Here is a 16,224-nt window from a genome sequence, read left to right as displayed (position 1 = left end):
TATGTCACATCTATATTCATCTCATCAGCTACTGCCCAATCCTTGGCTATCTTGTCTTCTACCAAAATCTTGCATCTCTCATGTTCTGGCTACAATCAGAGCCTGACAAGCATATTATCATTCTGGAGGTTCTGACATATAGTCATTTATATACTTGGGACAGCCTAAGAAATGAAGCATCTGACATTTCAGTACATTGCACATGCATAAATGGGAGATGTTAGTTTACCATTTACATGGCTGCCTAAAAATACTCCTGTCATCTTATGATATACAGAACTAAGATTATTGACAAGAATAGTGGGCATTATTAGAAACCATACCAGGAAAGAGAACACAAAAGTAAAACAAGAGTTTCAAATGTGTTCTTACTCCTGTAACTTTCTACAAATCAATTAACTAAGTTTAGGTTCATCAGTTTCATAATAAAGGTATGAATTTGAAGATGTACATTCATTGGGAAATGCTTTCTCACTCACTGTTAAGGAAGAATGTGACTTACCTTCATGAAAAAAACCCTGATGCTACAAATGCATCTGCCTCCCATGCTCTGTTTGGCTGCATGAACATGGATCTCTGCCTCTATTTCTCCATCTGCCTCCCACCTATGCCTGTTCAATGCAAAGGATCCTTTTTTCAGTGTGTAGGACTAAAGAGTGAAGAGTTTAATAAGCCTTTGATCTTGGCTATAAACTCTAGGCACAACTGCAAAATATAACTCTTACAGATATTCAATTAGGGAGGCTAGAATCAGTCTTTTAAAACAATTTGTAAGACTTTTCTCCTCCTCAAAGGGCTTCCCAACACAAAACCTTCTGAAGCATGAAGTCTCAGAGCAGGGATAATTCAGAGAGGCAGTTCCCATATTTTTGGTGGATACCACCACTGGTATCATAATCACTAATAGGCTACTCCCTGGAGAAGAAGAAAACACTTGGGTGTCCAAGCATCATTCATGCAGCATCGTAAGATGGCTTGCATACCACTGGTAGTGCAGACACTACTAGATCTCCTCTAGAGGATATTCTTTCCCTTCCCTTTGTTATCAGATGCCTTACTATTATCCTCCTGTACTGCAAGAAAGATCTCTCAAGTGTTTAACTTCTGGATAGTCATTTTATTTGGGTTGCCAAGGGTTCAGACGCAATAGGAGAAGCCTGTTTCAATTTCAGTGGAAGTAATTTTCTCAATATGCGAACATTTAATATCTTGTAACAATTGATTCAAATATCAGACTGCACTGACTCCTTGCCACAGTAGATGAGCAGTATTTTAACTGAACCTGGGACTGGCAAAGCTACTGTTCCAACCCTCCTGCACCACAGCCCTGTATGGCTGCTGGCAGTAATTCCACCCATGTATTATACAGCACATTAGGGGCCTCGAGATCAGCTTACCTCCTTCTATACTGAAGATACTCTGCCGCTTTCTACTGAAATCAAAGCTCTTCTCATTTAAGTCCAAACATTAAACGGTTTGCGTAAGCAACCTGACAAAACTGTGGATATAACCTAACCAGAATATGAAAAAGCATTTTCTTTTTCAAGCATTGACTTTTTCAAATTTTCTGAAAGTAAAAGTGTCCACATAATTTTCTTTTACGTCCACTACCTCACTTTTTATAATCTCTTATGAAAAAGTCAGATTGACTTAATACGTTAAATATTTACATGAATCTAAGCATGTGAACCAGTACTGTACAAGAATGAACTTCATATACCTAGTTGGAATCTCTGGCAATTCAGACAGGGGGGAAAACAAAAAAAGAAAGAAAAAGAAAATACAGAGCCTGAGGTCTGAAGGGATAATTTAAGTACATTAAATTTATTTCTGTTTCAAGAGACACAACATAAAACTTCTTTCAATGGTCTTTATTTTCTCTGCCAAGCACTTCTCTGACTATGTTCCAAACTCGAAATTACCTCCCAGGAGAGTATCTCAGGTTGGAGCTTTCTTTCATTGTTTCTGGGTTTGCTCCCAATATTATAGATTATTGGTTCCAGATGTGAACTGGGGATGGTAAAAAGCCTCACAACTACTACATTTTCAGGTTTTTGGTCCCTTCAGTTCCTATAGAATCTCCTAAAGGAGTCAATTTACTTTTCATATATGGACTGTCTCTTGGGGAATTCTCCTCTCAAGGATGTACCATAAAACTTACAGACCTCTTTCTCTCCCAAAATGCATGTTTGTGGACACTTCTTACTGCCCCAGTTTGGTGAAATCACCAAATATTTCTGTGATACTTCAGAGCCTTTGACTATCTTTAGAAAACAAAGAAACAAAAGAACCTGACCAGGGCCCTTTTTTAATGAAAAGAGATATTACAATACTGATACTTACTTACTTTCTCTTTTTTTTTTCTTCAAACACCATATTACACGTGCAAGTAACTGGCACATGTATGCAATTTTTAAGAACCAGAAATGCCATTAGTTTACCTGGTTAAATTTAACCTACTCATTTTTATTCTGTCCTTCTATCTTAGCTCTGTTTTACTCATGACCACAGTGAATGCAAAAATTTAGCTGCAGTGAGTACAGCTGAGCATTGTATATACATACGTGTGTATATATACAAGCAATCTGGGCACGAGTAAAACAAGGCAAAACAAGTCACTGAACAATGACTGCAGTCATATCTATTTTCACGTGGTTCTGTGGAAGCTAATGTCAGCTGAGTATCATTCTACTGGGGACAAACGGGTAGTGACGTCCTTTAACCACTGACACACATACGTAATTTAACACTAAAACATTCACAACTGTTTTAGCAGATCAGACCTTAGGTTTTTGCAGCATTAAGTCCTAAAGAAACACGCATGCAGACTAAATAGCAACACACATGGAAGACAATTTATGCTTCTGACTCACTCACTCTACATATAAATTTACTGAATGCAAGGGTACTTTTAATTGCTCAGACAATGGATATACGTTCTCATCAGACAATCAGAAAACCAACACAACAGTCTGTAACAATCTATACTTCACCATAGTAGGAAAACATTGTCTTTCGATTCTACTGGCTGATATAAAAGGTTTTATCAGGCAATCTTACCTTTCAAAGAGCAAATTAATGTTAAATACATTAATGTTTTTTACTGCTGCCACAGGCTTATTTTATTACCAAATGTGGCTTTGGACTTTATGCCTCTGGCCATCTGTTTTTTGCAAAATTTAAAATGCATTACACATTTTCGACAACATGGGAAACTATTAAAGAAGCAAACAAAGAACTCTGTATAACAGGGAAGCTGCTCTTGCACAGACAGGGAAGACAGAACAGGCATAGGGGTGTTCCCTGGTTCACAGAGGTGCGTGAAATGGGTAATCTCATGATATCAGACATACCAGAAAATTCAAAGGAACTCAAGGCCAGAGAAACAGGGTGTTACTAAAAACAAAAAGAGAAAGACTGGCTGGAGCTAGCTGCAGGAAGCAGAAAACTGTAAAATTTCCAGTAGTAAGAGAAAACTTGGAGACCAGGAGAGGCACAATGCTCCAGGGCAGCTGGAAAAGAAAAAGGATAACTCCTGTTTTAAATTAAACCCTTCTTTTATGTTGAGAACAAAACTGGAAAAGCAATTAAGACACTTGTTCCAGCTGCTCATCCATGGTTGGTACCTCCTTGGGTAAGCAGGGAAACAGGGAATGCAAACTCCAGCACAAAGGAGGGTACCTGCTGCACAGCAGTCAAAACTACTCCCCAAAAGGAACCTACAGCAGCACTGAGAAAGATTGTAAAAAAGCCTAAAACTAATGGCATGGAGCACTTCTATAAGAACTAGTAAGTGCTTCAATAAGAAGAAAGTAAAACCATATTTTTATCCAAAAGCCACTGATTTAAGCAGCACCTATGCATACAAGCCAGTGACACAGAGAACTGGTTATCTCTGTACACAAACTTCAGTGATGTCCAGGTCACATCCAAGAGTGAAACTGTGATGCCACAGAAGTCAGTGGAAGCTTTAAAGGTAAAAGCCGGGACCTCTCACACATAGAGAGCCCAGCAAACCAGACAATGTCTGGTTTTAAGTCACTTCTGTATGCCAGCCTCCAGAAAAACCCTGTCAAGTGAGAAATAACAGATTCTAACACAAAGTAAGAGTCTCAAGATAGAAGTTACAAAGTCCAAACAGAGATGTAAAAGGCGATTAAATTCTTATGTATACCTACACAATCATTACAATATCATACATTTTCATGATACACATTAAAAAGCTGTTTAGAAAAATGTTTACATTCTAACAATAACACACATAGATAAGAAAAGGATTCATTGTAAATAGTAATTATTTTAGAATCACATCTGTCTCAGGAAAACTAGCATTTTTGAAATATTGAATGGAACTTAGCACAGGGAATTATAAATAATTGTTGTTTATTAAAAGGGGGATGACCTTTTATAAACACTCTACACAAAGTGAAGATAAGGGCGCAAGAGGGGAATTCACATGGCTATAACAAAACAGGTCAAGTCTACGTTGTAACTTTTGAAAAAGCTTCCCCCTCAAAATGTTTTGTGTATTAAACTTTGACCTGCAAAATAAAAATCTACCTACTTAAGTGAAAGCTATGTGCAACACTTAAAACTGGCATGTGTAGTTGCATTCTTTTTACTTGTACATATCATCAGGTTTAAAAACCAAACATTGTTTGAAAAACTATCCCAGCCAAGGGCTTATCCTGAACATGCGCTACACATAAGCGCATATTTTTAGACTTAGAATATAAAATAAACCAGCTGAAAGAAACCTATCAATTCTTTCAAGCTTTGCCTCAGGTACTAAGATTCTTAAAATTTAACACAGTTGTGACTTTTTTTTTTTTTTACCATATGGTGACTTTATTTTTCAAATTCTATTTATCTTGTACCTGTTCAAATTCTTCAACATTACCACCTGCTAGAACTACCAGAAACATGTTATTGCATGCTTTGTCTGGAAGAGAATCACTAAATAAAGGCAGTAATACCCAATGCTGACAGCAGAGAGTAACAGCAGCAACAGGAAAGTGAAGGTCTCTTGTATTTGCTGTGGATTGAAGGACTACACACAAATGATAACTGTGACTGAGCTGACTAGCTTGTGAAGGTACCATAACTTCATTGTATCTGCCAACATTAGCACCACAGAGGCAAAGTGCATACTCCTATAGTGCCTCTTTTTTATAAAACTCTAAAATGCTGTAATCTCTAATCAAGGAGAAAAAACACACATTCAGGGAATGCAAGTACAAAAAAAAATGAGTCTTTCCTTCCAGATGAGGACACTGAGGAATACAGAGGTTAAATAAGTAATGAAGTTGGTCAAAACGAGAGCTAGAAGGGTAACCAGCATCCCCCTCCCCAGGTACACGGCCATCATTCTCCAGCGTCTTCCATTCTCCAGAGCCCCCTTTAAAACCAGACACTTTTGGGGCAGGTAGTGAACGTGTGTGTATGAAAAGGAGCCACTAACAAAACTGTAAGCGTATTTAAAAATATTTTTTGACTATACATGAAGATATAGGGAATGTAACAAGAAACCTGTAAGTTCAGCATTTTTTACAATAGTAATAATAATCAGGAAAAACCTTCCATGCTTCTTTTGTATGACCTCCTGAAGCACATTACAATTAACTGTAGCCTCTGGATCAAACTGCTTTAGGAACTACTACTACTACAAGATAGTAGGTAGGAAAGTGAAAGAATGAAAGAAATGCTTTTATTTATCCAAAATTCTGTCTACAGGATCCATTTTGTTATAAATCTAATCAGACTGAAATAGCACTTACAAGTAATTTATAATAATGGCTCAGATTCATTTCCTGAGAGAAATGAACTAAGAAATAAGCAGCGTGCATCACAACACAGACAATAAACACGGATAAAAACAGATAGTCATATCAGCATCTAAATGCTAAAGTGATGGCATTTTAGTTATTTACGACAAACACAGTATTGAAAGTGGACTGCTATTCTTCATATTTCTTCTACTAGCCCGATTAGCAGTGGCCACACTTCTCAAGCAGTCTTTTCATATTTCGCTCACACAGGAGTAGTATTTCTCTGGGGTATCTTGAGGCTTGAGTACATCAGCTGTACACCCATTAAAGTAAGGCTACAGAGTATCAATGCAAACTGAACAAGGCAATCAGTAAGGACAATCAGCTCAATTTCACTTCCAAGTCTGCTTTCATTACCCCAGTTAGAATTCGCTCTGGGCGCTTTTCAAAGCCTTGCCGGGAACATGCATTTATACCACGGGTTTTATCCTCACTGACTACCACGTAGTACAACAGCCAACATATCGTACAGACGTACTTCGGATCACCAGAGTTAGTGGTTGGACAGCTTACTTTTCATTGGGGAGTGCAAATGATGCTGAAAGTGCATTTTTTTTTGTTTAAAACCAATTCTTTTTGTTTTGTTTTCTTCCTCTATTCACTCCCCAAATGAATCTTTGTTTAAAAGTTTCACACTGATGAGAGATGGCTGGCTGCCTATTCTCCTTCCCGGGGGACATCCACGCTTCTTGAAGCTGAGCGTGAGGAAGGGAAAGTCAGTGCTGGAGAATGTCAGGAAGAAAAAAAAATTTAAGAAATTGAACAATAGGGATTCCTATTGCTCGAATATCTTTCTCTGAGGTACTGCCTCATGGTAGACCATTCCCCCCTTAAAACTGTTTCATGTTACTGGCTCACAACACACCCATTTATCTGTCTTTGCTTTTTGGAAAATGCATTTTTTGGGAAAGCTGTTTTTTGTGAGGATATTGGTATGACATACAGCTTGCCAACTGATACTATCTGTAGCATTTGAATTTGTAGCTATTCCCACTGTCAGAAATGCCCCCTTTTAAGTCATAAATATTTTCAAAAGCCTTCACTGGAAAAGAATAACCCAAAGTTATCCAAATAACCTCAGACAGGCATTTGGAATTACTGAAAGTCTGTCCCCTTCCTGAAAAAAAAAAAAAAAAACCTGTCATGGTATTTCGCTGTCTGTACCACAAAATACTCTTTTAAAGGCAGCAGCCCTGTTTTTCTGCTAGTGAGTCAGTGAACGCATCCTCTCTCTTGGCAGACTAGTTAGAGAATTTATAAAAGGGTCTCCTTTTGTTTTCTGAAGTGAACAGGCATTTTATGACTATCACAGCCATCACCTATAGCCTCTGCAGGGAAGAAGGGAACAGGTCTCCACTGGCCCATTACCACTGCCAGACTTTTTCCCCATACGCATACTTCACAGCTAGGCATCAGTAGAAGAAGCTCTCCTACAGAGCCATGTACTCTCATTCATGGTAACGGTATTAACCCAGTGTCATCCTCCTCACCTTAAGCTTTTTTTGTTTGTTTGGTCGTTTGGTTTTTTACCCACATCTTGTCTTTACTGGAATGCCGGGGGGGGGGGAGTTTTCAACAATAAAGTTTCTTTTCATTTAGCCGACATTAGTATGCACAAGAGTAGGGATTCTCAAGCCTGCATTTTGCATCTACAGTCATTCTGGTGGGCTGAAGAATACAAAGCAGTGTTACTTTTATAGCAGCTTCCCTTACCACATAACAGGAGTTCACCTGTTCTAATGTCCGAATTTAGCAGAAAGCTGAAAACAAGTATTTTGCTTGTCTATCTTCCAAATGCAATCTAGTTGTTTTCCTTCCCACCGCATTGGAAAGGCAGTTTAACAGCAGACTGGCAAGAGAGTCATTTGGAAAACACGCCGACTTAGTTTTACTCAGAAATGCAAACGTTGTATCTTAAACTTAAGAGACCACAAAATACGTGGATGCACATTTTCGAAGGATCTTCTAGCTATACCAGCTTCCTGCTACAGAAACAGAATCCAGTTGCATATTTCTCCGAGTTGCAGCAATAGGGTTACATGGACTAACATTTTCATGCCTTTATTCGCAAGGATTAAGGCTGGAGAATTAAATCAATAAAAGCAAGAGCTTTCCTTCAGTCAACTTAAACCTAGGCTACGTGAAAAAACAAGCCCATCTCACTGCGTTCCGAGTCTGTGCTACTACAGACATTTACACACATGCTTTTAAAAAAATCACAAATCATCTCCCTAGCAAACAACTGAACTCAAGAATTCAATTATCACCGAGTACACTGAGGAATAAACAACTTGTTAGTGTGACATCCCTCTAAAATGTGGAAAGAGTCCACACAACACAGAATTTTGCCTTTAACTGGTGAGCGATTTCTTCAATGCTGCTTAAGAGATCACCGAGCTGACTGTCCATCAGTTCCTAACTACTATACATCATCTGTTCAAACTGCTGCCATCATTTCTTTATTAGGTTTCAGAATACTTGGAATGTTACTTCCATAATAAACTGACAGAGTACAGCGGGCAATTAGTGAACTAGGCACTAACGGCAATCAGATTACTGAAAAACAAATAACTGAATTAAATCCGTAATTGGCAGCTGAATACAGGCGCTTCTCCTGCTATATCTCAGCAACAATGAATGAAAAGAGGTAAAAAAAAAATCAAACAAAATGTAGAAAAAAAAAATTAGATTTCCAGGAAAAATAAATTTCAACTTTCAGATGATGGCAGTAAACCATGCTCCTTCAAACACATCAGTCTTCCACTTCAGTGAGAAATTTCAGTCAACAGTTCCTTTACTTCCGTGTCTTTACAAGGAGCTTCTATATATGTATTTCACAAAAATGGATTATGTATTTAGGACAGGTCCTCAAACGTAGACAGCTACATGTCTTAGTAACTATCTTTACAACCAATCAGTCTCCTCCACTTTTGACCAGGATCTGTGGCTACGTGATCATTATAATCACAGTTGTGAGAAGAATACGTAAGCTTCAGCTTTTGGTACAGTCTCCAAGCTTATTCAACAAGTGTACAGACATGAAATATCAAATAATTCTCCATATAAGAACTCCATTCATTTCTCCTCTGTTCATTGCACAACCCAGTAACATAGCAAACTGCATCCAATGTAACGCATTAGGAGCTACGCTAGGTGTTGGGATCTCCTGCTCGCACCACAGTCAGCGGTCCCCCTGAAAGGTCAGAGAGCCAACACGTAAAAAGTCTCTGACAACAAACAAACTGTCAAAGGCATTTAATTTTGTGTCATTTCCATTATGCTTTATTTTCTAAGCAACTGACAAACATGAAATTTATTGAAAATATTACTAATCCAAGAAAAAAGTAATCTACATAAACAGTCAGAGAGTTCAGGACACAACATTTTCCAGGAGCATTAGACGTGCACACAATTCTATGGAGCTACTGAATTTGAATGGAGGCCCCAAAGGGACCCAGGTACACTGACATAAGCTGCATACATGAAGAAGTTCAAAAGCACAAGGTCTTCTAGATTCCACCACAAAGCCTTTTGTTTCACAGATGTGATCAAAGCTGTTTTGGCACTCCCTCCTTAAGAGATACCAAAACAAAGGCCAAAAGATTTGGAAATCGGCATTTTGAATGATGATAGTATGCTTTATAAAACATGTTTTATTATAAACTGACTGTCCAAATAGCTACACAATTACATTATTTTTAAAAGTGCACTATTATATGATGAATAAATCAAAGTTTTCAGCCATTTCAAACACGGGCAAGGAACTGATGTAGCCAGAGGCAACAAACAAAAGCCGGGAAATGTGAGCAAATGATGAAAAAACCAAGAAAAGTCAGAAGGGTCAGTTTAACAAAGGGAAGTTCACACAAGGGGCACCAGTTACAAAAGCGAAGGCCCAGTATGAAGAATGAACGGTCAGACGATGTAAGGAGCAGAACAGAGACAATTGATGCATGCGTGGAAACCGCCAGGAAAGAGGCAGAGACATAAATGCTACAGACTGCTTGAAATATATACAACAAGAAACAAAACAAGAAAAGAGTTTATATTAGGACTGCAGTGAATTCCTCTAATATTTAGCTTCCTGCACTTTCAGCAACCTTTAAGTCAGGGCTATGGACTGGTTTTAAGGGAGATCCCTTGTCTGTATGTTACACCTCAGGATGCAGTAAGTCTCCTAACTTCAGTGCGCTTTACTTCACACACTCTGCTATTGCCAGAAGAATATAACATTAGCTCCCCACCACGTTGTTTATTTTCTCCACTGAGGTTGTAAGGCTACTTGAAATTATCTCCATTTTCCAATTTTACAATGCTTAATAACAACAGCACCTCAAGTTACTGGCCCCAAAATAAACCATCAGAGGTCAAAAATGGAGGCTCTGAATTCCTTTTATTAGAGTCATCTGTCTGGCAGTGAATAGACATTGAAACTGCTTGTACATGCACCTGATGTTCTGAGGAGCACTGGTATGTTACACCATCATCTGCCAGCCTCGTTCCAACTACCGAGTATAGGTAATAAATGATACATTCCAGGGGAACATTTAACTATGCATCAGAAGTACTTGGGTCACTTATGCTCCTCCTTTATTATGATCTCGAGTCAATGCAAATCTAGCAAGCACACTCCCATGACATAGAATTTGCTCGTAATACACAAGTGAATGGCTCAGTCTGCTGTCATTTTTTTAGGCAAGTCAAAGAATCAGGTATTACTGCAGTTGCTCTCAAAGTACTGAAGTAATCAGAACTGATTTCATTTTTCTACATATAGAAATAGTGCTGTTTAATCAATAAAATGTTTTGTTAAGAAGTGCCAATATTCTACTGTCTTGTTTTCTGACACGCTCTTGTACCGATACAGTTTTTTTTACAGATGGCTTTGAAGTGCCTGACAACGTTAATAAAGACGTGACACAAGTGTATATTATTAAACACAAACAGGAATAGGTGCCAACAGAATCTACATTTTGACTTTCATTGCCTGGACATTGAACACAACTGTAATGTAGAAAAGAGCAGCAATTCTTTGAACATACAGCTCTCTAAGAAATTATCTGTAGAGGAGAAGTTATAATTAGCCTTCGTGAGTACAAATTACATTCTCTGTTCTCCTTCCTGAAAAAAACCCTGAGGAGTAACAAACACATCAAAGAAATATGCGGGCTTTGGAAGAGGTAGGTCCTTGCCACATCTTCCTCCCGCATTGCGGAAATGATCACAACGAAAGAATGAGTGGACAGGGTGTTTGCAGAAACCACAGCCCCACGCTATGGCTAACCACCGGTAGCATAACCACAGGCAGCCAATATGCTGCATCAAGATTTGTGTTTCAATCTGCTCTTTTCTACCAATCCTTCTCCATTAATACAAAGCCCTTTACAGACAGGTGTGAATTTATGTAGTCACAGGGCACATTATGCTATTTCAGTAAATACCTGACTAATTTATGAGGTTACTGGCACGCTGAGACAAGAGCTATTAAGACAGAAACCAATTCATTCGCATAGAAGAACTGGCTACATGCTACAGAGCCCACGATGTTGCATGCCTCCCCAGGACTCACCCACCGGCTTCACGCACTGACAGCAAGCCAGGCTAAGAAGCCCCATCCTAGTGCGCGCTTCCGTGCAGCTGCCCTCAGACCTCGGCAGCAATTTAGTTATCTGCCTTCCTGTTCTGCCAGGTAGGTGGCAGAGAGGAGCAATTCAGCAATAGCAAAATTCAGAAGTCGTAGATCATTTACAATTCCTATAACCTCAGAGTTGAGGAGATCCAGTGTGATTGCAGCGGAGTACTCACTTTGTCCTGATCCTCCACGCAAAGACACATTGCATGTATAAGGATTTTTTTTATTATTATTATTATTTTTAAATCAGAAAACAAGTGATACTGAAAAGAGGCCACACATCTATACATTTTCTCTGGGTGATCCAAAACTCCAGTTACTTCATCTTCAGGGAATATCTCCTGAAAGTCCTCCTTTCCTTTGCTGTCCTTCTAATTCTGATGCCCCATAACCTGATTTCCCATTACAAGCAGTACTACTGCCGCTAATCCTCCATTACGCCCCTTACCCCACCACTCCTTTATCTCAGCCTCTGATTTTGAGATGGTTACTTCAAGAAGCGGGTCATTCAAGGACTTCTTTCAAACGCTGTCATTTTCATCAGTACACAGATTAAACAAAAGTTACATTATCCATCAGTAATAATTCATTGTCTTCAGTATCTAACAGGATTCTTAACGCTGCTTGCCACAGTTCTTGTCACTAGAGACCACTCCATTGTGCTGCTCAGATGCAGAACAGATTGCTATACTGTAGTGGAAAAGCATATTGAGATACGTAAAGCTGGTAAATGCAATACATTTTCCAATTTAGTTAGACTTGTTTTCTATGAATTAAAGCTTCCCCAGACATCATACCTGAATCAAAAAATGGTTTTATTATCATTTTCTTCATGGTAGTATGTGTTACGAAATACAGCACCTTAAGATGCCCTAAGTTACTCATTATGCTTTCCTTTTAGATCTATGTTCACAATTTTCCTTTTTTTTGTTGGTAGGAGAAAGGTCTGAATTTCTCTTAAAGGAACAAAACCAAAAGCATTAAAGTCAGACTTCCTCATTTCAGATTCCATGGTTTATAAAGTACATAAATTAAAGCTATCAGACATTTCCTGGGCTTACGTTAAAATCTGTAGTGAGCCTTTAGAGTGGACCAATTTATTTGATGTGTTTCTCCTAAAGCTTTTATGACACCATAAACATTTCTGACTCTGTGACAAATACTTTATAATACATTAAGCAAGCTCAAAGGATTCTAAATGTCATGCCAATGGCAATGTATTTAGAAATGGAATAGTCACTTGAAAATGGAAAACCCCTAAAGTTTAGTTTGAACCACCGCAATTTACTATTTACTTTTGTGCAACTGAAGGCAAAACATTTCAAATTAAGTTCGATGGCACAAACACCCAAAAAGCACAAAGTGGGCATATTCTCCAGAAGCACATCATGCTGTACCTATTTCACATGAGAGCATCAACACCGAAGTCTGCTCTCCAGTAAAACTTCCCATTGAATTCAATATTAATTAGTGTGGAGCATTTAACTGTACAACAATTTAATTGTATTTATAACATGCTTCTAATCACAGTTTATCTGCATTAGCTTCATTCAAGCAAAAAGCCTTGCCATCCCTTTTTACTCAGGAACAAATTGTGATAACTTTCTTCACAGTAAATAAAGCATTACACCATGAGAAGCTCTGCAAGTCACCAAAACCAAGATGCATGCACTCCCTGTGAAGAAAAGCACGGCAATCTGACTCTCATATTTAATGATATAATAAAAATTTACAAAATGTTTTCTGTATTGAAGGCACAGGGAGACTTCAACTCATGAGGCAATAAAAATACAAATACTGCAACAGGATTAATTAATGACAAAATTATTAGCTGTTCAGGCATGCTTTTGATGACAGAATTCAATTCCTAGAATATAAAACTAGCTCTGATGATTTTATGAATCCAGTAAAAATCACTGCTGTGTAGCCATAAAAACTGGGATGAAACAGAAGCCTGAAAGTAGTCGATTCGTATATATTTGATTTTTATGTTTTAGCATAGATTTCAAACAGAAGACAAAAACTTTGAGAAATAAAAAAAATAGGGTATTTAACAGTGGGGGAAGGCATGTGGGGGTTTTTGTTTGGTTTGTTGTAGGTTTTTTTTTTTTTATTGCTGACTATTTTTTAACACCGTCCTGCTGACTATTTAAGCTTTCCTTTGACTCAAAAGCTTCAAGGCATCCAACTTAGGAAAAAAGGCAGCTTTATCGGTTGGAAGATGTTACTAGGCTGCTATAATTTTAACACGGATGCTGTATAAACAGCTCATAAATAAATCATTGTATTGCATAAGACTAAATGAGAAACTTACTAGAAAGCATTAAATTACAAGAATACTTTAATAGGACTTTGCTTTCTCATGGTACTCTGGCTAACTGTGACTCTTGGCCTGAAAAGATCAAGAGCAGACATCTGATTTGGAGACAGAAGCATAAAAGCGTCCCAGTTTCTCTGTGAACAACATTTTCTTTCACTTATAAAAATGCATTTCTCACCTTACATACTTCAACATATGTTATGTGAACACGTCTGCCCTGAGAACAGTCTTACATGGTTACTGCCTCCATATATTGCCAGTGACTAGAAAATACTCTAAACCCCCTGCTTCAGAAAGTCATTGGATAGCCAAATCATAAATTTCAAATTCCCAGCTGTCACTGCCTAACTATGCCTCCTGCATTTCAGCTAAGTCATGCTGCATGACATTATCACTCTCTCACACTTCATAGTTTCAACATTAACAGAAAAACCTGTGGGCTGTCTAGTATTTAGTATTTTTCACCACATTTATTACAGTAGCAATTACTTCATCTAAATAGCCCTTATGAACTCATTCCTGTAAAATATGTTATTTTGTTTACTCCTTGTTTCTCTGTATTTCTCCCCATATTTAGTCCGCTTCTTCCTCTCAGTAATAGGGAATTTAGGTGGGGGGGGGGGGAGACTTATAACATTTTTGTATACCAGCTTATTACTTATTTAGGAATCTGGAATGATCTAAAATGGTTTAAAGATCTTGCTGTATGATTAAAAAAATAGATACATTTGAATGAAAGGAGACCTTTTCTGCAACTCCTTTTTCCAAGGAACCATAAAGAAGGGTACTGATGACAGATTACCTGAAAGCCTGGAAGCCACAACAGTGAAAAAGGACGCAGTAGTAAATGTTGGCAACATTATTAACAGGTAGAAGAGGGCAATTGCAGTAGGACGATATGAAAGTGTTTCCTCAGGGCTTTTTCCCTAAAGCTGACACAGAGCTCCAGTGCTCTTCCCCTGGAATTAATGCAATTCGTAACTTTGGATTGCATATGCCATGCATTAAGTTTTAATATAGATTATTTATGTATTCTTATAAATTAAGATAAGCTAAGGAAAAACATAAGACACCTCTATATAGGGAGCACTCTTACATAGAGTCATTGGCAATGCATCATCAAGTTTACCAACTGTAAAATAACCATATGAGATCGCGTGGAGTCTAAAACCAAAGAGTTACTTCAAACATCTAAGAAAAGGATGAGCAGTTGAGCTCTTAAGTCCTGTAACTAAGTGGTTCAGACCTTCACTGACAAATAGGGACTTACTTGGCAAGAACGCACTGCAGATGTTACTGATCAAAAAAATGAGTCTTAATTAAAACAGAAAGTATTGTAGTTTTATAATGTCTTTTTTATTTTTCTAATAAATTGTGTGTGCACGCACACTGGCATACTCACGCAAACCATAGTGGCTGTTGTTATGATTTGGGTTTAAGTCTCCTTCTTAAACGAGGACCCAAGAAAAAACATATCCTTGTGCACAAACAGTAACCAGTATTATGTACCGGAATTTATAGGCATGTTTAATATAGTTAAAAAAAAAAACCACCACACACCAGGACCAGACATGAGTCATTCCTTGCACTTGTTCTGAAGGTATTTCCTTGCTAGAAGGGTTTATCATTAAATTATTATGTAAAAATGAAGTATTTGTAATAGTTATAAACAAACACGTAAATTTATTCACATCTACATGAAAGTCACCTTTTCATGTATGAAGCGGAAAAATTAGAAAACAAAACAAAAAACAGTAATTAGTCAGGGAGCCTTAATCATCCAGGAGTGACCTGTGTAAGACTGGAGACTGGAATAGGTCTCATTTGATGGCTGTCAAAAAACAGATGTGTGACCTCACATGGTTTGCATAATTTATCTGCAATTCAATTTACCCAGCCTCAAAATGGGGAAAATCCTACTTACCTGGACTGCAGTTTGCCATCAAAACAGAACGCGCCCTAGAAATGCATGTTACCATACAGATACAAAGATGTTCATACACAGTACTTTCAAGTCTTCAGAATCAAATGCTCTCCACTGGAATGTACAGAGTCTTTGCCATGTATTACTTGTTTGTTGAACATTTCAATCTTCTAGAAGAAAAAGTGACCCATTTGCTTGACTTACTACCTGCTGAGAACATTAATACAGAACTTCAAATCTAATAAATGAACGAGTAGGGGACAAACGGATTTTGCAAGTTTATTGCACTGTAGTTACATTACTTCTCAACTGGCCAATCTTTAATGATATTTTTGAAAATAGATTACTTAACACGAATATCATTGCCTTTAAATAATCACGTAAGTTACAAATTCTCTTTACAACTGAGCAAATAAATTGAGCTGGGAGCACCCACTGGATCAAGGCACTAATTTGCGAGTAGTCCCTATAAACAAGGATTTGCCAATCTGCCAAAATCATTTTCCTACTCTGAAATGAA

General features: G+C 37.9%; 1 protein-coding gene across 25 annotated transcripts in view; it reads right to left on the bottom strand.

Annotated features, from left to right (window-relative positions):
• Positions 1-16,224, bottom strand: part of ARPP21 (cAMP regulated phosphoprotein 21) — a 205,695-nt gene that overhangs the window by 124,013 nt on the left and 65,458 nt on the right. For 2 of the 25 annotated variants that reach the window (XM_075493420.1, XM_075493419.1), the window contains exon 3: positions 15,789-15,914. The exons of 21 other annotated variants lie outside the window; for them this stretch is intronic. The gene's annotated coding sequence lies outside the window, so the exon portion shown is untranslated. Of the gene's footprint in view, positions 1-15,704; positions 15,753-15,788; positions 15,915-16,224 lie in introns of those variants that run through there. 2 more of the 25 variants (XM_075493421.1, XM_075493427.1) reach the window with 2 other exon arrangements.

The sequence above is a fragment of the Mycteria americana genome, chromosome 2 (assembly GCF_035582795.1).
Source record: "Mycteria americana isolate JAX WOST 10 ecotype Jacksonville Zoo and Gardens chromosome 2, USCA_MyAme_1.0, whole genome shotgun sequence".
Lineage (NCBI taxonomy): Eukaryota > Metazoa > Chordata > Aves > Ciconiiformes > Ciconiidae > Mycteria > Mycteria americana.
This window is presented reverse-complemented; position numbering and strand designations above follow the sequence as displayed.